The sequence below is a fragment of the Larus michahellis genome, chromosome 3 (assembly GCF_964199755.1).
Source record: "Larus michahellis chromosome 3, bLarMic1.1, whole genome shotgun sequence".
In the NCBI taxonomy this organism is placed as follows: Eukaryota; Metazoa; Chordata; class Aves; order Charadriiformes; family Laridae; genus Larus; species Larus michahellis.
Window position 1 is genome coordinate 128,773,634 of NC_133898.1, and position 10,906 is coordinate 128,784,539.

Sequence of the window (10,906 nt, forward strand, 5' to 3'; positions counted from 1 at the left end):
GATGAGATATGAGGAAGAAATTCTTTATTCTGAGGGTGGTGAGCCCCTGGCCCAGGCTGCCCCGAGAAGCTGTGGCTGCCCCATTCCTGGAGGGGTTCAAGGCCAGGTTGGATGGGGCTTGGAGCAACCTGGTCTGGTGGGAGGTGTCCCTGCCCAGTGCAGGGGGTGGAACTGGATGGTCTTTAAGGTCCCTTCCAGCACAAACCATTCTGTGATTCTACGAAGGGGTTAGACACCCTTCAGTGAGGACTGGCTTAGACAGCACTGATCCTGTGCTGACCTCTGGCAGCGCCCGCTTTCTAAGTACCGCTGGGAAGGTAGACACTATTCCAGGGTTTTAGAGGTACACCTCGCCAGATTAAACTGGGATTTTTTTCCAACTCCATGCCTAAAACTTCACAAAACATCTGATCGCGTGTGCATGTGCATTTTACCTGTTTGTAAATCTCTCTTTCTCTGTAGAACAAGCTGGGACGCGAGTGCTGAGTTAAAGCAGAGATGTTCCTTTCAGGCAGAGCACTTTCCCAAGTGCTTCAGAGAAGCTAAGCAAACAATGGTATTTACAAGCACTATTAGTGCTGCCGTTTGCCCTAGATGTGGATTTGAACACGTCTGTGGGATAAGTGTGCCACCATACGTTCCCTGTCTCATTGACCCTACGGTGAGTGAACAAATGAACGCTCCAGCCCAGCTCCTGTTTTACGAGGAGCGTGTGGAAATTACAAAAGTTTGCAGTGTTCGAAATGGAAATGTCCTGAACAACGTGGTGTTTCCTGGCTGCTTGGGAAGCCGCAAGAATGTGAGATCGCTCAGTCATTCGTTTTATTGTTCCTGTCATAGCTCAGAGAGTTGCTGTATCCCAGTTTGTCACCCCACTGAGGTACGTAGCAGGGGCAGACACGTGCTGGTGGAGCAAGCAGAGGCATGGATTCAAGCAGCCAAATATGCTGTCAAAACCAACTGGTTTGTTGCTTTGGGGCCCCACAAAAAGCACCATTAACCTGTATTCAGTAACATCTGAAAAGAAGAATGACAGTGTTAAATCAAATTGAAGGTCTACCTAACCTAGCACGTGGCCCGAGACAGTGGCCAAAAGCTGATGTGCAGGAAAAAGTGTAAGACGCATGGCAAGTCTGGAGTGACCTTTCTGTTTTGCATATCTCTCTGTCTGCTGTAATCATGTCTTTAATGACTTCCTGAGCTGGGAGTAGCAGCTGGACCATTGTGTTTAATGGTACCTTATGTGTCAGACCCCTTTTCAACCCCTGAATCCTTCCACAGCATCATGCAGCAATGAGCACCACGATGGAGCAGTTGTGATATGGGAGGGAATGGTGGCAACCATGAGGCTCCTGTGTCGGCACTGCAAACAGAGAAGCTGGTAGGTTGATGGGGGTCTTGATTCAGGCAACTCCAGTGAGTCCCCAACATAGGAACAATGAGGCTGGGTCTGACCTCCTCATGCAGGGAAGCACAGGGTTTATTCAGACTCCCTTTGCCATGTGTCCCTGGGCAGCTGAGCGTGGAGGTGCATTCCCTCTGCAGAAAAGGCCCTGCTACTTTGCTTTGCTTGATGAGCACACTCACACTTCTCCTCTTCCCTCTGACCTTCCCAACCCAGGATGTAAACCTCGGGGACAATCCTTGTGACATTGGCAAATGGTGGCATGAAGCTGCCTGTCCCTCTTGCTGCTCCAGAGGCAGCTCATGAGCCCTGTGTTTGCCACGGCGCCCAGCTTGCTCATGATACAGCCCTCTAGTAGCAGATGCAAGGCCTGTAGCAAGTTCAGCAGATCTCAGTGTGTCACCAACCCTATCATACACCAGTCCAAAACAAGACGGCTGCATCCATGTTGCTCTTGGGAATAATGGAGGATGGATGGAGAGCAGCCCTGAGGAGAAGGACTTGGGGGTGTTGACAGATGAGAAGCTCAACATGAGCCGGCAACGGGCTCTGGCAGCCCAGAAAGCCAACCACACCCTGGGCTGCCTCAAAAGAAGCATGGCCAGCAGGGCGAGGGAGGGGATTCTACCCCTCTGCTCTGCTCTGGTGAGACCCCACCTGGAGTACTGTGTCCAGCTTTGGAGTCCTCAGAGTAGGAAGGACATGGACCTGTTGGAACAGGTCCAGAGGAGGCCACAAAGATGATCCGAGGGATGGAGCCCCTCTGCTGTGAGGACAGGCTGAGAGAGTTGGGGGGGTTCAGCCTGGAGAAGAGAAGGTGCCAGGGCGACCTTATAGCAGCCTTCCAGTACCTAAAGGGGGCCTACAGGAGAGATGGGGAGGGACCCTTTATGAGGGAGTGTAGTGATAGGACAAGGGGTAAGGATTTTAAACTGGAAGAGGGGAGATTTAGATTAGATATTAGGAAGAAATTCTTTAGCGTGAGGGTGGTGAGCCCCTGGCCCAGGTTGCCCACAGAAGCTGTGGCTGCCCCATCCCTGGAGGGGTTCAAGGCCAGGTTGGCCGGGGCTTGGAGCAACCTGGTCTGGTGGGAGGTGTCCCTGCCCAGGGCAGGGGGTTGGATCTGGATGATCTTTAAGGTCCCTTCCAACGCAAACCATTTTATGATTCTAATTCCTGGCCTTTGTTGACTCCTGAACTGTGCTCGAGAAGATCAGCGCTGGTTGGTCTGGGTGAAAACTAGGCCAAGAACCATGCTGACAACTGACCAGTGTGGAGAACAGCTTTCCAGAGCCTGAGCCCAGATTAGTGTAGCAGGATTGGTGCAGTTAGTAAGTCTAAATGATGTGGCAAGAAATATCCTACACACATCCTCTGCCTTGCCCAGTCTAGAGGGTCACTTTTGCGTAGACAATTCTGTAGTCCAGACCTACTTACTTGGGGTATGTTAGGAATATGTTATTCAGCCACACCTGTTGAAAAGGGTTTAAATCCAGTTGTCACTGGGAACGTGGGCACTGCTGTAACTGAAGCTTCGTGGGTGTCTGTTTAGGTGGACTCATGGTTCCTTCTTTAACACGTGCCTCCTACTGAAAACGTACCTGGATTTCACGTACCAGGACAGGCTCTGAGCACTTCAAAGGCTGTTATTGTCACTTCCCTCCCTGTTTTCCCTACGTTTTCCATTCCCTGATGCTTGTCTTATCATGGGCTTCATGGAGGGATCCCGTTCTTCCAATCTGTGGAAAAGGGAAGGATAGGAAGATGGACAGGCAGTGAACCGTAGTGGTGTCCACCAGACCAAGGCAGCTCCTCGCATTCCCCAGTCAATGTCAGTGGTGAGATCACAGCACACAGTTGCAACTGTAGATGAGAGAAAGGAAAACCAATGTGTAATTAAAGAGCTAATGAGCCCTTGTTGGCTATTTTTAGTACTCTTTTATTTTCCAGTGGTTGCTCAGACAGCCCCGAAATGACAGTACTGGGTCAGCCTTGAAAGTGCAGCTACACTTTGAAAAGCGAGCAATGTCCTTGTGGGTTTCCCTCTTTATATCTGTTCAAAAGCCCTAAATCTAATTTGCAGTGTTTACAAAGCTGAACCCTGCTGAGACTGTGAGCAACGCCGGCTCTGAAATCTTCAGAAGTAACCTCCATCCTGCCACGAGAACTTCCCAGACAACCAGGTCTAATGAATAAAAAGAGCCATAAACTGGATGCATTAAAACAGTTTAAAAACTGTTGCAGATCTATTTGACTTTTTTTTTTTTTTTTTTTTCACTGCTGACCCCTGTTTGCTGCTGCTGGATTTTGACAAGAATCCTCAGCATATAATTTCTCATGAATAATATATCAAACACGCTCTACTGGGCCTGGCATTTTCTCCTTCTCATGGAAAGCGACAAACTTTCCTTGCAACTATTCGCAAATCCATAAGTATTTAATATCTGGGGCAGGAATGCTTTTTTATTTCAGCAGTTGCATATTATTATATATTATATATATATATATGTATATTGTATTTTTTGTGGGTCCTGTTGAGCTGAGCCATTGGAGTTGCTTATGTTGCTGCCTGACCAGAGAAGCGATTCTTGTATCTACAAAAGTATGATTTGCTTTTTATCTCATATATGTGGTAAGCAACACTTGAACCTGGCTGGCAACAAATGTCTTGTGTCAATGAAACTTGCTGCCTAGCTGCTTCTCAGAAAATGAACACAATGATGGTTGGAAGGGAATTAATTTTAAATTGTGAACGAGCATCCGCAGGAAATCCTTTTTTTTTTTTCCCTTTCCCATCTCATTTTGAACAAAGCAAGTGAGCGCTTCATAGGATTAAATGAGGCACTTTAATTTGCAGAAGAGTAAACTGCACTTTATGGAGGAAGAGTAAATAGCACGGGATTGGTTTTGTGGTTAAGGCATTGCATCGGACCTGAGGAAAGATGAGTTCTGAGAGTGAATTCTAAATTGATTCATAAAGTGATAGACATGGAGAACGGGATGAACAGAAGGAAGTCACTTAGCTCCTCTCCCCATTCTGTGGTCAGGTCAAACAGTCCATCCATGAAAAGCGTGACCATCAGAAAAGACAACCCCGCCACACCTTAGAATCATAGAATCATTTATGTTGGAAAAGACCCTTGGGATCATCGAGTCCAACCATCAACCCCACTCTACAAAGTTCTCCCCTACACCATATCCCCCAACACCACATCTAAACGAGTCTTAAACATATTCAGGGATGGTGACTCCACCACCTCCCTGGGCAGCCTATTCCAGTGTCTCACCACTCTTTCTGGGAAGAATTTTTTTCCTAATGTCCAGCCTAAACCTACCCTGCTGCAGCTTGAACCCATTCCCTCTTGTTCTATCGCTAATTACCTGTGAGAAGAGACCAGCACCAACCTCTCTACAGTGTCCTTTCAAGTAGCTGTAGAGAGTGATGAGGTCTCCCCTCAGCCTCCTCTTCCTCAAACTCAACAGTCCCAGCTCCTTCAATCGCTCCTCATCAGATTTATTCTCCAGGCCCTTCACCAGCTTCGTTGCCCTCCTCTGCCCTCGCTCCAGCACCTCGAGATCTCTCTCATATTGAGGTGCCCAGAACTGGACACAATACTCAAGGGGTGGCCTCACCAGTGCTGAGTACAGGGGGACAATCACCTCCCTCCTTCTGCTGGTCACACTATTTCTAATACAAGCCAGGATGCCATTGGCCCTCTTGGCCACTTGGGCACACTGCTGGCTCATGTTCAGCTGCTTGTCAATTAGAACCCCCAGGTCACTGATAATGTTGTCCAGAAAGAAAATGGTCCTTTTGAACCAGCATTTTACTACAGGTTCTCATCTCATTAGTGATGTTTTAACACTGCCCTTTCCTCCTTTTTTATTTTCCCACAGTGTTGGTGCCTTCTGGTCATTCCCAGTTTCCCTACACGTGATATTTCCCAGTTAGAGTCTTATCTTTCTTACTGCCTGCTATCTCATCTTTTTTAAGATATTCCCCCACTCCAAAGTGATCAGTTGAGTTTTGATCCTGCCTTCCATGCTGCCTGCAGCCCTTCTGGGCATGGTACATCAACAGATGGTCTGTCCCGTACCAGGTTGTTCACAGAGTACCAAGATGACACACGGTGCACCCATGCTATGGCGAAGCTGTCTGGAACGTAGGTCTGCATGTGGGATGGTCCTTAAAGTCTTTAAAGACTGTATTTTTCCATAGGAATGCTCAACCTGGGGCTCTTTGAGTTGCTGCCTGTGGAAAGGCCAAGAGCAAATCCCATACGGGAGCTTTGTTGCGTGACTGGCAGCTGCTGGGTTGTCTGAGTCTTTGGGTGTGGGAGGATGTCAACCGCTAGGGTCTGATACCTCCATGTCACCCTGGGACCTCGTCACATGTCTGGGGCTTCAGCCTGGACCCATCCCACATGAGGCCAGGGAACCGTGAGGAGCTCCAGTCCTCTCCCATCTGTGAATGACTCCCGAAGTTCCCCATACCCTCAGCACTGAGGTGTGGACCATGCACCCGTGGCTCTTGGCTACGTGAAAAACCTTGTTCCCTTAGCCACCAAAGCCAGCTTAGAGACAAAAATTAGGTTGATTTGTTGAGGGTTTGTTGCGAACTGTTCCCAGCAAGTCATGTTGGAGGTTTTTCATCACTCCGTTGTCCTCCAGTGGCGAAATATTGAACGAATTATGTAAAAACTTCTGCAGCGTTTTCCCAGGGACTGGAGTCAAGGTAACTCACCTGTGATTCCCTGACTCCACCACTGTCCTCTTTCTCCCACGATAACAATTTGTGATTCAGACTGTTTCATGATGTTTCTCAAAATTTCCAGGCTAAGCTTTAACCCAAGTTACAAACCTCCCAGCAGACCCGTCAGCCCTCTCTTCCTACCCTCGAACCTGCACTGTTAAATTGCACCGAATATTCGCCCAGGATTTGAGGGAAGACTAAAAGAAGAAACATGCAAATCCTTCAGTCTCCTGACAACACTTCTCATGGGCTTGTTACCACCTCATCTATGTTAAGAACTGGCCTATTCTCCTCTTACCTCTCCTGCACTGTATTTATAAACCCTCTGTTTGCTGACTGTCGCACCCTTTCCTGCTGATTTTATCTGTAGCTGATGGTTTCCAAGGGTGCATCTGTCCAAAGACTCCTGACCAGTTTATAGATTTTGTAGTCCTGCTCCACACCTTGGTTTCCAGCCCCCTCCCCAATCTTATCTTCTCTCAGGTCAGCCTGGTTCTTAATGGTTTCTGACCCTACCTCCCCCTCTCTCTTTTAAATCAACCTGCCTGAGGCTGTTCCCACAGCCTGAGCTGCTGTCCATGTCCTTGGGATGCTCATCGTCACCTCACCCGTGGATTACACCATGGGACCTGCTAGCTCTGAATTTTTGGCTTCCTGACTGTCATGGTTTCAGTTGGGGTAGAGGTAGCTTTTTTATTAGCAGCTGGTATAGCGCTACATTTTGGATTTGGGATGAGAAGTACTTTCAATAGCACACCGGTGGTTTTAGTTGTTGCTAAGCAGTCAAAGCCTTTTCTTCTCCTCACACCGCCCCACCAGCGAGCAGGCTGGAGGGCACAAGAAGTTGGGAGGGGACATAGCTGGGACAGCTGACCCCAATCGACCAAATGGATATTCCCTACCATGCGACACGATGCTTAGTGTATAAAGCTGGGGGAAGAAGGAAGAAGGGGGAGATGTTGGAGTGATGGTGTTTGTCTTTCTAAGTAACGGTTACATGTGATGGAGCCCTGCTTAACACCTGCCTGCCCATGGGAAGCAGTGAAAGAATTCTTTGTTTTGCTTTGCTTGCGTGCACACCTTTTGCTCTACCTATTAAACTGTCTTTATCTCAACCCACAAGTTTTTTTTCTCACTTTTGCTCTTCTGATTCTCTCCCCCCATCCCAAATCGGGGGAGAGAACGAGCAGCTGCGTCATTCTAGTTGCCAGCTGGGGTCAAACCATGACACTGACCTTCTTTGGACTGGGCCACTTGGGATGCTCTGGTGCCTGGCCTCACCTTGCCATGACTGCAGCTCAGAGCAATGCTTCCAACCCACATTCAGCACAGCCCAGCCAGGAAATCTGATCACCAAAATATCATGGAATCACAGAATGGTTTGGGTTGGAAGGGACTTTAAAGATCATCTTGTTCCAACCCCCTGCCCTAGGCAGGGACACCTCCCACCAGCCCAGGTTGCTCCAAGCCCCGTCCAACCTGGCCTTGAACCCCTCCAGGGATGGGGCAGCCACAGCTTCTCTGGGCAACCTGGGCCAGGGCCTCACCACCCTCACAGCAAAGAATTTCTTCAGAATATCTCATCTAAATCTCCCCTCTTTCAGTTTAAAATCCTTACCCCCCGTCCTATCACTACACTCCCTGATAAAAAGTCCCTCTCCATATACATCAGTCATAACAAAAAAAAACAACCCACAAACAAAAAACCATCATGTGCTCATCAACATGAGTCTAGTCTCTCAGTAGCACCCGACTCTTTTTAAATATCTCCATGAGAAATGCAAGATGCTAGCTGCTTGACTTGTACATCGTATCTGTGCCTCAGTTTCCCCCCTCTACAAATCATTTCTGCTCTTTCATCTGCTTCCTACCTCCTTTCTCTGTTTGGACAACGAACTGCTTACAACCGGACTTCAGTTTCACATCCCATAAAGCCCAGGCTGATGAAATAACAACAGCAGCAATAATAATAAAAACACAGTGAGCTCATGGAATAGAAGGAAAATCATCTGTATTTCTGTCTGCTGCCTCTTTTGCCCACGCTCCCTCCAGCGTTCCCTGCCAGGCACTGCACGCTGCTGCCGAGCTTTTCACTGGCCGCATCTCTAGGAACATCACCCCCTTGCCTTGAGCCTGTTTCTGCTCCTCGCCTGCCCCAGTAGCTGTTCTTTGAACCCCTCGTCTCCTGGCTGCGGGCACTCGTTCTGACATCTTTTGCTCCGTGGGTCAGACGTTGTTAATCTCTTGCTCCCTGCCTGGCGCTTGATGGGCGGCTTCTCTGCTCCGCTAATACAGCTTTATACTAGAGCTCACCTCTAATCCGCGTGTTCTCTCGAATCATTGTCCTAAATCAAACCTGTCTTTTCGTTTTAAGGTCTCCAGGCAGTCCTTGTCCCTAGCGCTTCCATCACACCTCTCCCAGGACTCCCTCAATAAGCATTTCCAGTCTGGCCTCGGGCCATTATCACACAACAGAGGCTGATTTGCCTCACAAATGACCTGTTGCACAGCCAGGACTCACATTCTATTTCTTTACTTGCATTTCTCCTCCTTTTTTTTCCCCACTTCTCCTCTTTTCTTTTCCTGGTCTCCTCTCCTCTCCGTCCTCACATCTTTCGTTCATGGGGCATTTGAATGGAGCATAGAGAGAGAAAAATGGGTGTTTTGACTGATGCTGTTTCTTCCCCATATGAACTCGGGGGCGATGCATTCAGATCTAGACATCTCTTGCAGCCATCTCGTGTTAGGTCACCCGAACCTGTGAGCGCCTGGCTCCCCATCAACTCCGAGGGGGTTATAATATCATCAGGGATCCCATCTTAGTGTTCTTAGGTGGCAAGAGACCGGTGTAGAGCTCTCTGCAGCGTTAGCCCATCACTGGTACTGGTGGCTGCCCTTCTGTTGGGCATAATTGCTGATCGTTAGCTGGGAAATGTAACTCTCTCCCTCCTCCCTTCCATAGGTCTTCTCTCTGGATGGAATGGGGCCGGCAAGGTGGGTAACAGGCTCAGATGCGCTTGCAACCCTCCTCCGTTCATCTGCCGTTTCAATTCCGCTGTATTGTTGGCTCTGTTCATCCCAGCTGGATCTTCTCCCTCAGACCCAGACACTTCAACCTGCGAGCGGCATCAAAGGAATTCCCCAAAGCCCGTGGGGACTCTGGAGCTGACGCTGACAGCACAATGCAGGCTGCAGCCGCCGTGCGATCGATAATGACGTGCCAGGAGGAAAATACCCTGCTCAAATCTCTGAGCCCTAAATGATCTTTGCTGTGCTGGCTGTCGGGAAACACCTCTTTTCAAGTAAGACCCTTGGGAGGAATCACTGGAGAACTCTGAATGTAATGCCCACCAGGCACCTTTATCGCTTTATTTTTCAGAGGAGAGCTACGTTTCAACCACTCCAAGCACACTGGAAACAGGATTTCAGGATATTTTGTTAGAGGGCTATAACCACCCGTATCAGCTGTTCTTTCTCTTGGAAGAAAATATATATACAAACCTAAATATATATGCATACATATATTTTTCTTTCCGATGATGCCAGCTTTTCTCAGGTATGTAATTGTGAAACACAATAATTGACCCTGGACAGAACCTTCCCCTTTTGTGAGTATTACCTCATTTCACTGCCCCCCTGCACATTCATGTATTTAAATGTTTTTAGGATCAGCACCTTAAACTACTAATTTGCAAGAACTCTGTCTCCATCTGCGTAGAATAATTTGGACCTTGACCTCAAGACTACTGTTAAACAAATCCAGTCAGCAATAATTAAAGCAGGTACGATTTTATTTGTGTTTTGAGCTGTGATTCTTTGCAAGCAGGGGCGTAAGACAGATTTGGAAGTAGAAGTGCTCTGATGCAGCCAAATATTAAGTTTCAAAAACAAACCAGACACAAATCTCAGCCTCAAGAAACAAACCTCAACCTCCAGGCATCCTTTAACAGAAATTACTTCCAATCTCCCACCTTCAGTGATGTCTTTATAGCACAGCGAAGCTGACTCAAACGTGTGCAACCCTGCTACCTATTGGAGTAATAAAATATTACACTCAGTATTCGGCTAGAAGACTTAACACCTCTCCAGAATCAAAAATGGAAGCAGAATTTGGCTAATGTGAAACGGCTCACACAACTGACCATTCAGACACACAATGCATGGATGGCACTACAATTTAATTGAAGTAAAAGCGACCTCAGAGGGATAATTCATAGAAATCACTATTACTGCCCAGCAGGAGTAGTTTGTTCAGGGAACACAGATAAAAGGATGACGGACGGGAGGATACATCACCTTATAGTTCAGATCCAGGTAACAGGCAAAGAGCAGCCACTGCCACGAATCCCTGGATGGTGACGAAAGGGGAGGAGGATCCCAGTGGGCGACCTGAGAGCACTAGAAAGCAAACAGGGTGTCAGATTGAGAACTAGCAGAATCACAGAGCTGGTGGTGTCGGGAGAGTTCCTCTGGCCTGTCCTCCCTTCGGAAGAGAGTAGGGCTGACGGGATTCAACTAGAACTATTCAGAGAATCCTCTGGGTATCTAAACTCCCTCTGATTTAGAAGAAAGACGGGCACCAGGAATTCAGGTTACAGGCCCACTTTGTACGCAGTTATGGGAGGTGAGGTGGACCTTGTCCTAGACGGCCCAAGCAGGTCTCTGCTGTGTATGAACTTTGTTAGGGCAGGAAAAAAGAAGACAGAAAGAATGGTCTTCTAGGGTTGATTCTGATCTCCAGGGAGTTC

The 10,906-nt window shown here is 48.1% G+C and overlaps 1 long non-coding RNA gene across 1 annotated transcript; it reads right to left on the minus strand.

Moving 5' to 3' along the window:
* Window positions 1-439: 439 nt before the first annotated feature.
* LOC141741436 (uncharacterized) lies at window positions 440-10,600 on the minus strand. Its single transcript, XR_012586374.1, has 3 exons — window positions 10,455-10,600; window positions 3,007-3,268; window positions 440-1,017 (listed from the first exon to the last, which is right to left on the minus strand). It is a non-coding gene; the product is annotated as an uncharacterized LOC141741436 (long non-coding RNA).
* Window positions 10,601-10,906: the final 306 nt, after the last annotated feature.